Source organism: Lithobates pipiens, unplaced genomic scaffold (assembly GCF_037356315.1).
Source record: "Lithobates pipiens isolate NorthernLeopardFrog02 unplaced genomic scaffold, aLitPip1_a1.2 Scaffold_25, whole genome shotgun sequence".
NCBI classification, from domain to species: domain Eukaryota; kingdom Metazoa; phylum Chordata; class Amphibia; order Anura; family Ranidae; genus Lithobates; species Lithobates pipiens.
The window spans coordinates 67,242,263-67,256,928 of record NW_027507787.1 but is presented as its reverse complement, the minus strand read 5'-3'; the positions used below and the strand labels follow the sequence as shown (position 1 = coordinate 67,256,928).

Here is a 14,666-nt window from a genome sequence, read left to right as displayed (position 1 = left end):
AAAGTGTTTGGGGTCCTGCCCCAGGGGACATGTATCAATGCAAAAAAAAGTTTTAAAAACAGAAGTTTTTTCTGGAGCAGTGATTTTAATAATGCCTAAAGTGAAACAGTAAAAATGAAATATTCCTTTCATTATCATGCCTGGGGGGTGTCTATAGTATGCCTGTAAACTGGCACAGTTTTCCCTTGTTTAGAACAGTACCACAGCAAAATGAAATTTCTTAAGGAAAAAAAGTCATTTATTTATTGACATCAGAGGAAGGCGAGGTCTCCCATTTATTTCACCGAGTGGCCCCGCCCTCAGCTATATAGCAGCTGTCACGAGAAGAAGCGTCACTTGACTGGAGCCTCCCATGACGTCTGAGATATTTATTTATTTCTTAGGCTCGTCGGGCATTGTGAGATGGACCTACATCGTGGGACATTTTTATTTTTTTATTTTTTAATAAATGACTTGTCCCAAAGTGTCTCCTGTCTTTTTTACTATTTTTCTGATCTGCGGGTCCCCTTGTTAAAGGGGGCTTCCAGATTCGGATAAGCCCCCCACCCATACACCCCACAACCACTGAGCAAGGGTTGTGGGAATGAGGCCCTTGTCCCCATCAACATGGGGACAAGGTGGACTGGGGATGACTCCAATGCAACCCCCCATGCTGAGAGCGTGTGGCCTGGTACGGTTCAGGAGGGGGGGGGGCACTCTCTCGTCTGCCTCATTTCCTGCAGCCTGGCAAGTTGCGTGCTCTGATAAGGGTCTGGTATGGATTTTGGGGGTATCCTTACAAATAATTTTCTTCAATTTTGGCACAGGGTACCCCTTAAAATTTATCCTAGACCTGAAGGGCCTTGTAATGGACTGGGGGGGGGGGGGGGGGGTAGCCATGCCGTTTTTTTTCAATGATTTTTATCTATATTGCCAAGACCTGACAATTCATTACAGCCGCGATCGGTTTGACATTTTTAAAGGAAAAAAAAGTAATTTAATTTTGCTGTGGTACTGTTCTAAACAAGGGAAAACTGCGACACTTTAGAGGCATACTATAGACACCCCCCAGGCATGATATTTAAAGGAATATTTATTTTTTATTATTTCACTTTAAGCATTATTAAAATCACTGCACCCGAAAAAATTTACATTTTTAAAACTTTTTTTTGCATTGATACATGTCCCCTGGGGCAGGACCCGGGTCCCCAAACACTTTTTATGACAATAACTTGCATATAAGCCTTTAAAATTAGCAATTTAGATTTTTCATGTTTGTGTCTCATAGACTTTAACAGTGTTCGTCAGAATCTTTTGCCTGTTCGCAAGTTCTGGTGCGAACAGAACCGGGGGATTGTTCGGCTCATCCTTAGTTAATACATATCTACACTGTACTGTAGGAGCACATTATAAACCAGTCCACCTTATTGACCATATTTTATGTTACACTCATGATTTAGAGTGTAACATAAAACATGATGATAGTCCACAACCTCCAAACCATCCCCCCCTTACTGAATCTGTGACAAAGACACTTGTAGGTCTCAGTACAGAACAGGTGTGTCACCTCACTTGTATTTCATTGATGCTCTGAAAGTAGAGTTCCACCCAAAAATTTAACCTCTGCTTTAAGGGAGGTGACCCCCTAACATGCCACATTTGGCATATAATTTTTTTGGGGGGAGAGCGGATACCCTCTTTTTAGAGGGTTCCAGCACAGCGGCACCGGGGAGGGAGATCGCCTCTCCCCCCTCCCTCTCGGCAATCATCTGGGACACGTCACAACACGTCCCAGATAATTGCCCGGCCAGTCGCGGTGTGCGGCTCGTGCATTTGCAGTGAGTGTCCGGCTGTAAAGCCCACAGTTACAATGCCAGCACCACAGAGAAGAGGGGGAGAGGAGCGGGGCTTTGTTCCCCACACGTCGCTGGATCCTGGGACAGGTAAGTGTCCGATTATTAAAAGTCAGCAGCTGCAGTATTTGTAGCTACTGACTTTTATTTGTTTATTTTTTAAGCAGGTCTCCGCTTTAAGACTTGTAACTGAAGGTCCATATCTCACTATGGACCTGTGGCTGGATGAAATTATCTGCAATCGCCTGGGAACTGCATTTGTGAACCACTGATCACAGTTGCATTGCTTTACAGGCTCCAATGAAAACAATGAATACAAGCACATTTTTTTTCAATTAATGTGGGTGTGTTTATTAATTTTCTGCAAAAGATATATGCCTTTAAAGAATCATAGGGTTGGCAACATCAGAAGCTAATAAGACTGGCGTATGCTGATGATTCTATATAACCGGTAGAGCGTTAGCTGTAACTTAGAATATTTGAAAATGGTAATTTTATTTGGTTTGAACATGCTTCAGTTTTACTTAAAATGACCAAGTACACTTCATAAATGGGCTGAACGAGCTGATTCTCACCGACCCACTTTATTAGGTACACATTGCTAGTACCTGGTTGGACCCCCTTTTGCCTTCAGAAGTACCTTAACCACTTGACCACTGGGCACTTAAACACCCTTAATAACCAGACCAATTTTCAGCTTTCGCTGCTCTCACATTTTGAATGACAATTACTAAGTCATGCAACACTGTACCCATATGAAATGTTTGTCCTTTTTTTCACACAAACAGAGCTTTCTTTTGGTGGTATTTAATCACAGCTGGGTTTTTAATTTTGTGTGCTATAAAAGAAAAAAGACAGAAAAGTCTGTAAAAAAATAATTTTTCTTCGTTTCTGTTATAAAATTTAGCAGATTAGTAATTTTTCTTCATAAATTTTGGCCAAAATTTATACTACTGTATATCTTTGGTAAAAATAAGTACAAATTGGTGGATATTATTTGTGAAAGTTATAGAGTCCACAAGCTATGGTGCCAATATCTGAAAATTGATCACACCTGAAGGACTGATGGCCTACTTCAATTCTTGAGACCCTAACATGCCAGAAAAGTACAAATACCCCCAAATTACCCCTTTTTGGAAAGAAGACATTCCAAGGTAGGTATTTAGTAAGAGACATGATGAGTTTTTTGAAGTTGTCCTTTTTTCCCCACAATTCTTTGCAAAATCAAGATTTTATTTCCTTTTTTTTTTCACAAAATTGTCATAATATCAGTTTATTTCTCACACACAGCATATGCATACCCCAAATTACACACCAAAACACATTCTGCTATTACTCCTGAGTATGGCGATACCACATGTGTGAGACTTTTACACAGCGTGTCCACATACAGAGGCCCAACATGCAGGGAGCGCCATCAGGCGCTCTGGAGCACACAGGACAATTCTGACATTTCTCTCCTACATGTAAAAATCATAATTTATTTGCTAGAAAATTACATAGAACCCCAAAACATTATATATGTTTTTTTTAGCAAAGACCCTAGAGAATACAATGGTGGTCGTTGCAACTTTTTATCTCGCACGGTATTTGCACAACAATTTTTTGAACGCGTTTTTTTTGGAAAAAAAACTGTTTTGTGCTTAAAAACAAAAACAAACAGTAAAGTTAGCCCAATGTTTTTGCATAATGTGAAAGATGAAGTTACTCTGAGTAAATAGATACCTAACATGTCACTCTTCAAAATTGCACACGTCGCTACTTAAAAATCCCCATAGGTGACGATTTACATTTTTTTACTGGTTACATGTTTTGAATTATAGAGGAGGTCTAGAGATAGAATTATTGCTCTCGCTCTAACGTTCGCAGCGATACCTCACATGTGTGGTTTAAACACCGTTTTCATATGTGGGCGGGACTTATGTATGCGTTTGCTTCTGCATGCGAGCACATGGGGACAGGGACGCTTGTGTGCCAAGCCAGGGACCGAGCAGGCCAGTGGGGTGACGTTGAGGAGTATCTGTGAGTGCCAATCTAGGGAACCAGCAGGGAAGCGGGGGTGGCGCTTGAGGAAGATATTCAGTGAGCATTTTGGAAGAGCTCAGGAGATCCAGGGGCAGTGGGTCAGCAAGTCTAATGTGAGAGACTGGGAGCTCAGTGGCATGAAGATCTACAAGAAGTGATTGTAGAGAAAGTACAGAGGTTCATTACAACTTGTGTTAGAAACTGTTATAAGCCCACGTACACACGGTCGGAGATTTTGCCAACCAAATCCGTCGGATTTTGCCCGTCGGATTTAGTCCGACGGATTGTGTCCGAAACTGTTGCATACACACGGTCGGGCCAAGTTGGCGAAAAATCCGATCTTTCAGAACGTGATGTCGTAATTTCGTTACGATGGGACTACATTCAGGCTAGTAGCCAATAGCTTTGATGTAGGAATTTGATCTGAGCATGCGTGGCACTTGGTCCGATGAAAATGCTCTACACTTGATCGGATTAGGTCCATCCGGCCCAGTTGGTCGGGAAATATTTCCAACATGTTGGAAAATTGGGTCGGACAGAGATTCGTACGGAATCAGTCCGATGCATACCACACACAGTCGGATTATCTGACGACACGGTCCGATAAGACTCATTCCGACAGATTCTCCGACCGTGTGTACAAGGGCTAAGACTGTGTGCCATAGGAGACAGTGATCCTACACATGCAAATGTGTTGTCTTGCTGGATGCCTTTCCCTGCATGACTGTCTGCTTATAGAAGTCTGATGCCGCGTACACACGACCGGACTTTCCGTCAGAATAAACTCTGGCGGTCTTTCCGATGGAGTTCTGCTGGAACAGACTTGCCTACACACGACCACACCAAAGTCTGTTCATTTCGAACGTGATGACATACTACAGGACTAGAAAGGGAAGTTCAATAGCCAGTAGCCAATAGCTGCCCTTGCGTCGTATTTGGTCCATCGGAATAACATACAGACGAAGCCCTTGTACACACAGTCGGACATTTCGACAACCAAATCCGAAGGATTTTGTCTGAAACTGTTGCATACACACATTCGGACAAAGTTGTCAGAAAATCCGATCGTACTTAACGTGATGACGTTATTTCGTTAGGACGGGACTACGTTCAGGCTAGTAGCCAATAGCTTTGGTCTAGGAATTTGATCTGAGCATGCGTGGCACTTTGTCTGATCTCTACACATGGTCGGACAAAGTCCGATAGGATCATGTTGTTGGAAAATGTTATAGCCCAGCTGGAAAACTTGGTCCGTCAGATACTCCGACGGAAACAGTCCGATGGAGTCCACACACTGTCGGATTATTGAAGAAAAAAGTCAGATGAAGGCCACACACGATCGGAATATCCGACAAAATGATTCCATCTGACCTTTTCTGCCAGAAAGTCCAGTCATGTGTATGAAGCATCGGAGTCTGCTAATTTACATTGCAACTACTAAAGGGTGTCCTGGCCCTAAACCCTGTCTCCCACTGTTCTGTTCAAGAGAAAATAAATCTCTTTGCATTCAAGAAGTGTCTGGTGCCCCCCATGAATCTACCTTGCATTCCACCCACCATCACACAGCTGCTGCAGATTTGTTGGCTGCATATCCATGATGCGAATCTCCCATTTCACCACATCCCAAAGGTGCTCTTTTAGATTGAGATCTGGTGACTGTGGAGGCCATTGGAGTACAGTGAACTCATTGTGTCCACTATTCAAATGGTGCTCTTTCTCAGTGTGTTTTTTGTATTCTCTGTACAATTTTTCTTTATTGATGTTTGACTGTAATCCCTATATATTCCTTGTTTTAATCTAGAGATTATACTGCTTGAATTACACTATACCGCTATTGTCTGCATATCGTATGTGTATATGACATTTTAACCTTGAGCTAAATAAATATTTAAATAAAATCCTTTTTGTATAATTATGCATTATAACTTTTTATATTAAGCACCGTCAAAATCCCTTTACTTTCTGTATTATACAGCGAACTCATTGTCATGTTCAAGAAAACAGTGGTGAGATGATTTGAGCTTTGTGACATGGTGCATTATCCTGTTAAGTAGCCATCAGAAGATGGGTACACTGTAATCATAAACGGGTGGACATGGTCAACAACAATATTTAGGTAGGCCGTGGCATTTAAACAATGCTCAATTAGTACTAAGGGGTCCAAAGTGTGGCAAGAACCCACTACACCACCACCAGCCTGAACCATTGATAAAAGGCAGGATGGATCCATGCTTTCATGTTTATGCCAAATTCTGACCCTACTGTTGCTAATTTCCCTTTTACAGTGTATTTCTGCTTACGCTCAATTTATATTGTATTTGCATAGTCCTATATACAGTAGTAACCTTTCCCATGGCATTCTTTATTCTAAGATGCAACCAATAAAGGGCCTGGTAATGGACTGTGGGGGAATCCCATGCCGTTTTTTTCAATGTCTTTTATGTGCATTGCCGGGACTGACAATTCATTATAGCTGTGAATACTTTTAAATGACTTTTTTTCCTTTAGAAATGTAATTTTGTGAAAGGACTGTTCTAAACACGGGAACCATGTGCCACTTTACAGGCATACTATAGACACCCCCCAGGTACGAAATGTATGAGGCAGGACCCAGGTCCCCAAGCACTTTTTATAAAAATACCAAGCATATAAGCCTTAAAAATTATCACTTGATTTCTCCCATAGACTTTTAAAGACTTTTCAAATTTGCCGAGAACAAATTGTTCGCTACTCGGTGAACAGGAAGACACCCAATGTTCGAGTCCAACTTGCTTTCTACTCGAACATCGGGCTCATCCCTAATCTTCATATTTGCTATGCTAGAAAATAAATTGTAGAAAATAACTTTGTTATTGATGCTACATCCTTAACCAAAGGCCAATAAAAATATTACAGACGCTAGCGTTTTTTTTTTTTTTTCAGTAAAAGTCATTAAACTGTAGGATTTACATCTGTACAATATTTTATGCAAAGATGCTACACAGAAAAATAAGTTCTTTGCTCGAGATAAAACACGAGCAGCAAATCAAGTGCAAAAAAAAAAAAAAGTCGGCTTTATATATACTGTTTATATGCATTGTTCTTGGATAGCTAATGGTTTGAAATATTGAATATTCATAGTTCATGTTGGGGGATACAATGATGAGGTTTTTTATTAAACAATATATTCCACAGTGCTGTACAGTGGGGGAAATAAAACTGGTGCTAACAGATTACTTAGAAACAAAACAAGTGAACACCCGAACCTTGGTTAAAACTTAATAGTATACCAATAAAACCACAGCTTTGTGAAAATTCGGGTTTATTAAACTGTTCCTTATTCTTGCCCAAAACACCCATACCTTAGTAAAATGGTAAATATGATGCATCTGGCAACCTCACAGGTTTCTTTTGACTGCCACATGTGTTATTCACACCAAGGACACCATTTAAAGACTAGGAGGGGAATGTATCAAAACTGGAAAAGACAGACTATCCAAGAGCTAAGCATGGCAATCAGACAGCTTATATCTTTCATTTCATCAAAGCTTAACTGAACAAACTTCAGATATAAGCTGGTTACTATGCACAGTTTCTCTCTAAGAGTGTCCATTGGACAGTCTGTTAGAAAGTGGCCCAGGCCCCATTAGAGAATACAGCAGAGTCAAATGGGACCTGGAGGGGGGGTGTCTCTTTCTAACACTGTCCATTAGAAAGTCTGTGTTAGAGAGAGACCCCCCTCCAGGACCCATTGGCAACAAAGGCCTAACAGAGGCCCATTATAGAATCTGTTAGAAAGAGCCCCCTCCAGGTCCCATTGAAAAGGAGTATAATGATACCTGGAGGGGGGCCTCTTTCTAACAGAGTGTACAGTGAACAACTTAATTGACGCTGGTCCTCCTGGGACCCCCTCTTTGTACCACAACTCTCACAAAGTAGAAATTAAATTGGCACTGTGTAGCTCCCGCGTCCTCTGTGGCTGACTGGCTCCTGCGTCCTCTGCGGCTGGCTGGCTCCCGCGTCCTCTGCAGCTAGCTGGCTCCCGCGTCCTCTGCAGCTGGCTGGCTCCCGCGTCCTCTGCAGCTGGCTGGCTCCCGCGTCCTCTGCAGCTGGCTGGCTCCCGCGTCCTCTGCAGCTGGCTGGCTCCTGCGTCCTCTGCAGCTGGCTGGCTCCCGCGTCCTCTGCAGCTGGCTGGCTCCCGCGTCCTCTGCGGCTGGTTGGCTGGCTCCCGCGTCCTCTGCAGCTGGCTGGCTCCTGCGTCCGCTGCGGCTGGCTCCCACGTCCTTTGTGGCTGGCTGGCTCCCGCGTCCTCTGCGGCTGGATGGCTCCCGCGTCCTCTGCGGCTGGCTGGCTCCCGCGTCCTCTGCGGCTGGCTGGCTCCCGCGTCCAAGTACCTCATTAAAACGCTTAGGTGGAAGTTACAGTAAGCTGTGCTCAATAGCAATTACATGTAAGTATAAGGTATGCAAGCGAAGCACAATGATCATATTCAGTCTCAGCAAATGGAACAAAGGTGGGTCAAAGACACCACTCTCCCTCTGATATGTCGTTGGACGGCCACCCTTTACATGCAGATAATGCTGGCCGGGGGTCCTCCAGCAGTTTAGCAACAGGTGGTCTGGACTGTCACAGTTGCAGATGGCTATCGTTTCTGAAGTGGGCCTGAAAGGACCGGATCTCTGTGCTGTACATGCCTGTTCCCCCTATAATGGATGGACATGGCTCACATTATAACTGGAGCAGCAAAATAGTGCAGGCAATCCAACAGACTCAGTCCAATGATCTGCTGTGGTAATTAGCGGCTCTATAGATAGTCCAAGTCTGCCAGCATCTTAACAGTCAAAAGCCATAGACCGCTCTCCTCAGCTTCTCCTTACTCACTTTCTCACAGCATCAGTTCCTCTCCTCTACCTGGTTGGCGGTGATCTCCCAACAACCCCACTCTTTCCTGGACTTTTCAATTTATAACCCTCCTCTGGCTCCTCCTGCCTCCAGGTAAATTGGGTCTGGTAGTTTTTTATCCAGCAACTGTAGTGACACCATTTATGGCGCAGACTCCATGTCCTAGTATTCAGTGTTCTATATTTGAACATCAGGAATGCAATATGTCCACTAGTTCCATCTTGTGGGAAAAAAAAATAGAACTACACTCAGGAAATTGTACTATAGTAAACTTAAAGGAGGTGTAAAGGCAAAAGTTTTTCTATCTTAACACATTCTATGCGTCAAGATAAAAAGCCTTATGTGTGTAGCAGCCTACCCAGCACCCCCTAATACTTACCTGAGCCCCCTCTCTGTCCAGCGATGTCCACAAATCCCTTGGCCGTCCGAGACTCTCCCTCCTGATAGGCTGAGAAACTGGCTCCCGTGGCTCTCAAAGTCAGCTAGCCAATCAGGAGAAAGAGGGGTGGGGCCGAATGGCAGCTCCCTGTCTGAATGGACACACAAAGCTGCAACTAGGCTTGGGTGCCCCCACTGCAAGCTGCTTGCTGTGGGGACACTTGACAGGAGAGAGGGGCCAGGAGCAGCGAAGAAGGATCTGAGAAGAGGAGGATCTGGTCTGCTCTGTGCAAATCCACTGGAACAGAGCAGGTAAATATAACATGTTTGTTATTTTTTTATTTTTTTTTAAACAAGACTTTACAATCACTTTAGGGCTGTGTATGATTCTGTTACAGTAGTTCTTGTTACACTGGCACAAGGCTGTAATTTTGGACAGGCAGTCATTAGTACCCCTTGTATATGTGCAGCTGTGGGGCGGAGAATGCCTCCACCACTTATGATTAGCTGTCCACAGTGATAGCTTCCTGGTGGCATAGCTCAGGTGGGTTTGGAGTCATCAGAGTTTTTCTATAACGGAATATAGACTGATATTGGATAATAGTGCTTTAATGCAGATTTTTCCTTAACAGGGTGTATGTGTCACCAGCTGTGTCAGTTAAAGGAGGCAGAACTTCACTTATAATAAATAGAAGCATTTTCTAATGCCATTTCTGACCCTGCTATCCCAATGTGCTTTTGTCTCACTTACCTTATCCACAGGATGTTTAAAATCTTGTCAGTTCATTTGTATTTTTAAAAGGATTTTCAGATTCCGTCACTTCCTTGGCTTTCACTTCCTGGTAGGTCATCTCCCAGAAGCCTTAATTTCCTTGTTGTATCACAAAAGAGGGCGTGGTGTGACGTGACGGGTTGTGATAGGATGTGTTCACCACTGTGGACCACACCTCCCTCAATACGGTACTACCTTCCACCCACTTCCAATTTACAATCTCCTTTAGATCTCCCATCAGCTATGTAGTACAAGAGCATGTCTGATTTGATACAATGAATGGATTGTTCCTGTGTGTCCAACGCAACGTGTGTCCGACGCAACAATCGCCCCAGAGAAGCTGGATTAAAAAGTGGACTTTAAAGTGGAAGTAAACCCATCGATTTAAACAGTTTAAAAAAAAAAAGGCATGCCGGAAATGCTAACTGCACATTGGCTGTGCTCTCAGCCAAACTATCAAACCATCCAATGGCTGGTGTCATAACAAATCACATGTGCAGCACCATAGCAGTTGAAGATTAAATAGAAGCAAAGGTGGCAGCTTCCTTGGCTGAAAACGATAGGGGAGTTTACTTCCACTTTAAGGATAGACTTGAACAGAGAGCACATTGCAGACGAATGGAAGGGAAGCAATTAACTGCTGCATGTAGTCATTAATTGGAAAATGTGAATTGCTGTCAAATTCCATTTTTGTTTTAAGCATCTTTATAGAATGTTTTAATTATAATATCCAGATTTATTAGAGAATTTATTAAATATCTGAAATTCTGCTCACAATAGTTGTGGAGTGCACTGAAAATGTGTGAATTAAAAGAAAATGATTTTTACTTTGAAAAATAAAAAAACTAAACCTTTGCAGAGAATTCTAAATGATGATGCTCCAAGTCCCCAAATTAGCACTATAGCCAGCTGCTAATGATAATTAAAATACTAATTAGCTGCTTTATAGCAACTTTATGCCCAATGCTGCGTTTAAAGTAGTTACACATTTTATTAAAAATCAGTTGCGGATCTGGCTCACGCAGCAAAGTCCGGGAATCGGAGTCCATGCGAGATTGTGTTGTTAAATAGGCATTTCAAAATGTTGGCAGAACATGTAATTTTCCTAGCTGATTACAGAAAGCCTTTTCCTTTAAAGCCAAATATATGGGTCATTGCTTGAAACTGTGGGATGTTAGTAGCAATGACACTGATGGCGTAATTACCATCTTTTAGGAAGCCCACGTGGAAAATACATATTGATTGGTATTTTATTATTAAATCTTTAAAGGAAAAAGTGTACAGTTTAGGTGTGTGATTTAATCCCATTTTATGTTTCTGCCATTGGTCTAGTAAACATATGACAATGTTGCAGCTTATATTATAGTAGAGCATTATTTGTGTACAGATTTCTAAAATTACCCTCAGCTGAAAATGTAGTAATGTATCTGAAGAGAAATAATTATGTTATGACAATAGATGAACAACAACATAATTACGGCAAATGACTTGCATAGCAGTTCAAAATCACATATTGCTGAATGAAGTAAGCATTCTTTACAATAGTGGTAAACTTAGACCAATAATTATTTCTTTAGTTAAAAAAAATACAATGAAAAAAAAAAATACTTGATATCTGCAATAGTCACAGCACATCAGCTGATGAAAAAACGCTGATAAAAACCATACATAGAAAATTAAGATAGTATACTGGGGCAATATTTACATTTTTTGTGTGTATGTTAAAATCTGCATTTTATGCTAATAATTACTTTAAACCCCTCAAAAAGTATATATTTTTTAAAGCCAGTGGATAATAAAATAGTTGTAGTTACAATGTGTTATTTCACACAATGTTTGCAAAGCTAATTTATCAAACACATATTTAAAAACAAAACAAAAAACACTAAAATTATTTTTTGTGCCAGTAAATACAATGTTATACCCAATTGTATGGTAAAATATAAAAAAGAGTAGATACCAAATATGTTGCAGCTTAAAACTGCAGACGCCCATAAAATTGTAAAAAACATTGATACCCAAAATTGTCCTTTAACCTCTACAATATAGGGCACTTCCTTCCCAGCCCAATTTTCAGCTTTCATCGCTCTCGCACTTTCAGTGGCAATTGCGCGGTCATGCTACACTGTACCCAAATTAAGCTTTATTTTGGTTGTATTTATTCACCACTCCGTTTTTTATTTTTTGCGATATAAGCGCAAAAAAAGTGGAAATTTGGAAAAAAAACAATAAATCCAATAAAATGAAATTTTGTCATAAATTTAAGCCAAAATGTATTCTGCTACATGTTTTTGGTAAAAAAAAAATCAGTTAAGTGTATAATAATTGGTTTGTGTGATCACGGACATATGTACGCAAATGATCATGTACAGATGTGTGCAGGTGATCACGTACATATGTGTGCAGATAATCATTGGAACATGTGATTTTAGTGGGACATATGTGGGGGACATGTGTTTTTTTATTTGGGGACATGTCTTTTTATTATTTGGGGACATGTGTGTTTTGAGGACATGTTTGGTGACATGTGTATTGTGGTGACATGTGTGTTTACACTGTGTGGTGATATGTGTGTATTACACTAGACTGGTGATCAGTTAGTAAAAAGCTGTAAAAACAGCTCATACTCACTGATCACGGCTGCAGCGATCTGCTCTCCTCTCCTCAGCGATGACTTCTGTGTGAGGAGAGGAGGACCCGATTGCCTAGCAACCGGCTGTTTGTTTGCATCACATGACGGCCGTGATTGGACACGGCCATCATGTGATCAGGAGGGCCAATCACAGAGCCCTCCTGCCGATCCGAGATGCGCCGTGTCCGGGTGACACGAGCACGCGATCCCCCTCCTTCTGAAGGACGTTCCTGAAGGTCCTATCAGAAGTAGAGAGCTCCCACACGGCCGTATATGTACATTGGCCAGGTGGGAAATGGTTAAAAACCTTTACAGGTTATCAGTTTAGAGTTCACCATGAATTATGGCCCTAGAATTATTGCTTATGATTGTGGGGATACCTCCTATGTATATCTATGTTTACACCAAATTTTTGCCCTATACTGCACACAATTGTTCGCCCTATCTTGCATGTTTTAATTGGGGTGTGTACTGGTTAACTGGGGTGCTTTAAATATATATAATTCTACTTTTTTTTTATATAGATAATATTTTTTTTTACTTTTTATTTTAAGTTTATTGGTATCACAAGGATAGCATTGGGCAGGTGACAGATGCTTTCTATTAGACCGCCAATATCTCCCCTGCTTTCCACTGCAGCTTATCAAGCACAGATTGTGCTTAATTATCTGCATCCTCAGCTACAGTAGCCAAGTAATGACAACAGTGAACCCAAAAGTGACAATACATGTTGCTTTCAGGTTCATGAGTACTGCAGGAGAGAGATCATGGAGCAGATGCAGCATTCTTCAGTCTCTTTATCTTTTGTTACTGATGCCTGTTTCCCTCACCACAAACTGTGGTTCCTTCTTCCAACTCCTACATCATTATAGGATCCAACATCGATGTAGGGGCTGAAGGGAGGACAAAGGGATCTGACACAGGAGGCACAGGCTGCTGGAGATGTTAGTGTACTACTTATATTATAGAAACTGGCATTTTGATTTGTTTAGAGACTTGGCTACTACCCATACATGGTTCAAATCTTGGCCGGTTCCTGCTGAACCAGACAAGATTCAAACTGTCAATGGCCAGCTTAAGAGTCCAGATATGTACAATTGTATTGCATTTGGCTGCTTGTGCTTTAACATAGATTCCAGTCACTGTGTTACCTTGCCAGTTTTGGGCTTGAGCTGTTTAATGGATTACCCTTACTTCTACTTGTATTAAAGGGAAACTTCCATTAAAATGGTGTGAATATTTCTTAGCCCTGCCCATATGTAAAATCATCCATCAACACAGGCCCTATAAATAATCAAAGAAATTGTGTGATATTGTCCATAGCATCATTATTTTACATGAAGGGATGCTAATGAAAAATATATATAAAATATATATAAAAATAATAAATCAGTATTTACTTAGCAACTATGATATTACACTAGTGACAAAATAAATCTAAAGCAGGAGTAGGCAACCTTAAAGAGGCGGAGATCTACCTCTGAACAACATGGGAGAAGTCAAAGATCATCGGGCACAGTGTTGCCTCCTCACACTCGATTTAAACCTCTAATTGCTGTATTATTGTGTTGCAATTGCATGTATTACACGGCAATCATGGGTTTCAATCAGGTCGTGAGAAGGTAACATATCGCCTCCTCACCACCTGTCAAACACACTCAGATCACTTTTCAGAGAAGCAGCAGATCCTGCTGCACTTGTGAATGAGCCCTTACTTGCATTCTGCAGAGGCACCCTTAGGGCTCATTTACAGATAAAGGCGGGGGATTAGGAGAAATGCACCGGGAAGGGCTCGTTGATGCCACTGCGTTGCCAGATTTTAATTCCATGCTTGTATTTGCCTGTAATATGTGAGTACCCATTTATGCTTGTAATGTTAATAAAGTTTTAAATGGTATTTCACTATGAGGCTGTATTTTCTTTTTGGCCTATAATATACGTGGAAGAATCTCTGTCCTCAGTCACCCCAAAAGGTGGATAGCCATTTCATCTATTTTTGGGTCATCTCTCTGTCTACTCTGGTACCCATGAGAAGTTACAAGTTTGCCAGCTGTTTTTTCGTGTGGATTTACATCAATAAACTCATGTGACTCACTAGGTATATACCTAACTGGGTCTAAAACATCTGGTAAGCCTCCTCTCAAGT

At 41.5% G+C, this 14,666-nt stretch overlaps 1 protein-coding gene across 2 annotated transcripts in view; it reads left to right on the top strand.

Annotated features, from left to right (window-relative positions):
• Positions 1-14,666, top strand: part of CDH23 (cadherin related 23) — a 1,769,196-nt gene that overhangs the window by 362,150 nt on the left and 1,392,380 nt on the right. The window lies entirely within an intron of this gene.